The 5721-nt window shown below is 33.8% G+C and overlaps 1 pseudogene; it reads left to right on the top strand.

The window, feature by feature from the left end:
- Positions 1-320: 320 nt before the first annotated feature.
- LOC138853534 (mediator of RNA polymerase II transcription subunit 15-like) overlaps positions 321-5721 on the top strand; it is a 19043-nt pseudogene continuing 13642 nt past the window's right edge.

Genomic DNA, 5721 nt, shown 5'->3' with positions numbered 1-5721 from the left:
AAATTAAGCTCCTTGACTGACTTAAAAGATTTTAACATGGTTAGTTTTGATGTTACTTCCTTGTTTACGAAAGTTCCAGTTGATGATTTATTAAGTTTTTTATCTGAAGAACTTGTTAATTATGATTTACCATTGCCAGTTCCTATCATTAAACTTATTAAACTTTGCATTGTTGATGCACAATTTGTATTTAATGATAAGTTTTACACTCAGAAATTTGGTATGGCAATGGTAAATTCTCTTTTACCTGTTCTTAGTAATCTATACATGGAATTTTTTGAAACAAGATTGCTTAACATAATCCTACCTAATAAAGCTAAATGGTTCAGGTATGTTGATGATATTTTGTCTTATGCCCAAGAATGTAGATATACACCATTTCCTTGTTAAATTAAATAGCTTAGCCCATTCTATAAACTTTACTGTTGAGTCTGAGGAAAATGACTCGTTGCCTTTTCTAGATGTTTTAATTAAGAGTAATAATGAATTCAAATTTAAAATTTACAGAAAACCTACAAATAACTGTTCATATGTACACTATTATTCTTCCCATCAAGATAGAGTTAAACTGTCTGTTTTCTCAATGTTTTTGAGAGCTTTGCGTATTTGTAGTCCAGAGTTCATAGATGAAGAAATATCCAAAATTTATGAAATAGGTAATGATCTGAAATACCCGAGAAATGTAATTGATAAATCATTTAAAATTGCTAGAAATACTTTTTACAACGCAAAAAGCGACAACCAACCTTATTCAACTAAAAATATGTTGGTTCTCCCTTACCATGAAAACCTGGTTGGTATGCCTTCTCTTCTTAAGACTTTCAATATTAAAGTTGTATTTAAAATCTTGATACGGTAAAGAAACTTTTGATAAAGAATTCCCCCCAAAATGCTGACGGATGTCTATAAGATTCCTCGTAAAATTTGCGATAATGTTTATTACGGTCAAACTGGTAAAAGTCTCGAACTTAGATTAAAACAACATAAATATAGCATTAGAACTGAACAAGATTCCAATGCTCTGTTTATTCATGCGAGAGATTTTAACCATCCAATTGATTTCCAAAAAGTTGAGAAAGTTGTATCAAGCAAGTCCATGGTCGACAGGAATATAATTGAATCTTGTTTCATAAAAAGCAGATTTGAAAATCATATGAATATTTCCTTTGGTTTATATAAATTAGATTCCTTTATAATTAATAAAATTTGAGAAGAATTTAATAATACATTTGACAAATAATAAATCTTAATTCTTGGGTAGAATATTTTGTTAGTGGGATGTCGTGAGGACCTGTCTAGTTGGACCAGCGGACCTACTGCAGTGTTCCTCTTTTCTTAAGAGTCCGGTATTGTCGCGCGTCAGATGTTTCTTTGTTGTGGGATGTGACTGAGGTGTAGTCTAAACCCTTTATATGCCTTCCTTTGATGTATTACTTTCATAGTTCCTTGACAATGTGAGTAGTCACGAAAGCGCTTGGAATTTCACTATTTCACAGTGGTTGTTTTGCGCATATATATATCTCAGTAGTAGTAACTGGTTACTGATAACTGGTTACTACTACCAGTAGTAGTAACCAGTTACCAGTAACCAGTTACCAGTAACCTGTCCGTTGACTCAACGACCAACCGTCTTGAGTCACGGTCGTTCATATTGTGCTGAGCTGACACTATTTCAAAACACCCACTACGGGGTACTGGCCAGCCGGCTAGTTAGTTTTACGAGTGTAACCAAGGAGATAGGTACGGCTGGCAAGAGCTCTGTCCACATAACAGTAATTATACGTATAACAGCCTACGTGAGTATTTCTACCCTAATCCACGTATCGAACTCCCACATGATATATATATATATATATTATATATATATATAATATATATATTATATATATACATATATATATATACATTATATATATGTCGTGCCGAATAGGCAGAACTTGCGATCTTGGCTTAAACAGCAACGCTCATCTTGCCATACAGGACAAGTGAAAATTTGTGTAAGCAATAATTTCGCCAAAATCATTCTAAACCTAACGAAAAAAATATATTTCACTGTGTTTGTTTAGTATTAAATTAATGTAAACAAATCTAAAATATATTTAGTTGGGTTAGGCTAAAATAAATTGTTCTTGTTATAATAAGGTTAGGTAAGTTTTCTAAGATTCTTTTGTAGCAAAATTAAAATTTTTTACATTAATATTAATGAAAAAAAATATAATTTAAACGTGTAAGAGAAAACATATTCGGCACGACACACACACACATATAAATATATATATATATATATATATATATATATATATATATATATATATATATATATATATATATATATATATATATATATATATATATATATATATATATATATATATATTATATATATATATATCTATATATATATTCAGAATAACCAGTGTGGAAAAAAATACTAGAATTACAAGCGCTTTCGTGATTTCTCACAGTATTAAGGAACTTTAAAAATAAAAGATGAGCAGGAAGGTATACAAGGCCGAGACTGCACCTGGTGGCCACGTCAACAACACCCGATGTTTTATAATGTTGGTAGGTAGTCAAGGATCACTGAAACAGCTTGTTTTCTACCCAAAAAATTTGTCTAATGTATCTTAAATTCTTTCCAAATTTCATTAATTATAAATGAATCCAATTTGTATAACCCAAAAGCAATAACTATTATTTTCAAAAGCATTTTTTATGAAATATGATTCTAATATATTCGTGTCGACCATGAACTTGCTTGAAACAACTTTCTCAACTTTTTGAAAATCAATTAGATGGTTAAAATCTCTCACATGAATAAATAGAGCATTGGAATCTTGTCCAGTTCTGTTATATTTATGTTGTTTTAATTTTAATTCGAGACTTTTACCAGTTTGACCGTAATAAACTTTATCACATATTTTACAAGGAATCTTATGGACACATCCATCAGCATTTTGGGGGAATTTATCAATTTTTTTTTACTGTATCAAAATTTTTAAATACAACTTTGATAATAAAAGTCTTAAGAAGAGAAGGCATATCAACCAAGTTTTCATGGTAAGGGAGAACCAACATATTTTTAGTTGAATAATGTTGGTTGTCCCTTTTTGGATTATAAAAAGTATTTCTAGCAACTTTAAAAGATTTATCAATTACTTTTCTTGGGTATTTCAGATCATTAGCTATTTCATAAATTTGAGATTTCTTCATCTAACTCATTCCATAAAATTTGTTGTCGAATTTGATCACAATAAGTCGCTGCTTTTTCTAGATCAATTTAATTATTAAGGAGAACCATGATTTTAAATTTAAAATTTACAGAAAACCAAAAAATAACTATTCCTATGTACACTATTATTCCTCACATCAAAATAAAATTAAACTGACGGTTTTCTTATCAATTTTTTTTCCAGAGTTCATATATGAAGAAATATCCAAAAATTTATGAAATAGCTAATGATCTGAAATACCCAAGAAACTTAATTGATTAATCTTTTAAAATTGCCAGAAATACTTTTTACAATTCAAAAAGGCCTTGGAATTCTGTTTTTTTTTTTTCACAATGGTTATTCTGCATCTTGTGATATTACCTGTTTACTGTGATCTCATTTGCACAGAAGGGTGTACAGGGTGTACCTAATAAAGTGGCCACTGACAGAGAGAGAGAGAGAGAGAGAGAGAGTCGTGCCGAATAGGTAAAACTTGCGATTTTTGGCTTAAATAGCAACGCTCTTCTTGCCGAATAAGGCAAGCGAAAATTTGTGTATACAATAATTTCGCAAAAATAATTCTGAACGTAACGAAAAGAATATACTGTATTTCATTGTGTTTGTTTATTATTAAATTATTGTAAACTTATCTAATATATATTTAGTTGGATTAGGCTAAATTAAATTGCGCTTGTTATAATAAGGTTAGGTCAGTTTTCTAAGGTTCTTTTGGTACAAAATTATTAATTTTTACATTAACATAAATAAAAAATATATCTTTAAACGTATAAGAGAAACTTTTAGGACTTAATTTTAAATGAGTTCTTGCTAATTGACCAGTTTTACCTATTCGGCACGACACTGTATATATATATATATATATATATATATATATATATATATATATATATATATATATATATATATATATATATATATATATATATATATATATTATATATATATAATATATATATATATATATATAATATATATATATATATATATATATATATATATATATATATATATATATATATATATATATATATATATATACACACACACACCATCTTTCTTTCAACACACCGGCCGTATCCCACCGAGGCGGGGTGGCCCAAAAGGAATAACGAAAGTTTCTCCTTTTACATTTAGTAATATATACAAGAGAATAGGTTACTAGCCCCTTGCTCCCGGCATTTTAGTCGCCTCTTACAACACGCATGGCTTACGGAGGAAGAATTCTTTTCCACTTCCCCATGGAGGTAAGATGAAATAAACAAGAACAAGAACTAGAAAGAAACCCAGCGGGTTATGAATATATATATGCTTGTACATGTATGTGTAGTGTGACCTGAGTGTAAGTATATCAGTGTTTGTGTATATTTCGCCTGCTCTCGCGAATTCCTTGCATATATATATATATATATATATATATATATATATATATATATATATATATATATATATATATATATACGGCTCCGACGGATTTAGAGCTTTCCCACATGTATAGTAATACGGTGTATGGGAGTGACCAAAGAATGTTTATTGCAAAGAGAAGTGGCAGGGAGATGAGAGGGATGGAGGGGGAGAGAGAGAGGGAAAGGGAGGAAGAGAGGGAGAGGGGAGGGAGAGAGGAAGAGAGGGGGGGAAAGACACAGAGACGGATAGGGGGAGAGGGGGAGAGAGAGAGAGAGAGAGAGGGGGGGAGAGAGGGAGAGAGACAGAGACAGAAAGAGAGAGACACAAACACAGACAGAAAGAGAGGGGGGGGGGAGAGAGGGAGAGAGACAGAGACAGAAAGAGAGAGACACAAACACAGACAGAAAGAGAGGGGGGGGGGAGAGAGGGAGAGAGACAGAGACAGAAAGAGACACAAACACAGACAGAGAGGGGGGGGAGAGAGGGAGAGAGACAGAGACAGAGAGAGACAGAGACAGAAAGACAGACAAACACAGACAGAAAGAGAGAGAGAGAGAGAGAGAGACAGACCCAGAGAGAGAGAGAGAGAGAGAGAGAGAGAGGGGCCGCCATGGTTGCAACCGTTGCAACTCTCATCTCCCTGCAACAAAATGGCGGCTCGTAGCTTGCAACTCCTGCCTGCCGTGCAGGATGCTGCCTGCCGTGCAGGATGCTGCCTGCCGTGCAGGATGCTGCCTGCTGCCTGAAGCACAGCAGGCAGCAGATGGTGGTAGCAGATGGCGCAGGTGGTCTGACCCCTGGGCCAGCTGCTGCAGGTGGCTCCACTCACCACCTGATGGATTATTTCGTTCATAGTGTACACGAAGTGTGTATACTATTACCGCACACACACACACACACACACACACACACACACACACACACACACACACACACACACACACACACACGCACACACGCACGCACACGCACGCACACACACGCACACACACACACACACGCGCGCGCACACACACGCACACACACACACGCACACACACAAACGCACACACAAACACACACACACACACACACACACGCCGCA

Source organism: Cherax quadricarinatus, chromosome 33 (genome assembly GCF_038502225.1).
Source record: "Cherax quadricarinatus isolate ZL_2023a chromosome 33, ASM3850222v1, whole genome shotgun sequence".
In the NCBI taxonomy this organism is placed as follows: domain Eukaryota; kingdom Metazoa; phylum Arthropoda; class Malacostraca; order Decapoda; family Parastacidae; genus Cherax; species Cherax quadricarinatus.
This window is presented reverse-complemented; position numbering and strand designations above follow the sequence as displayed.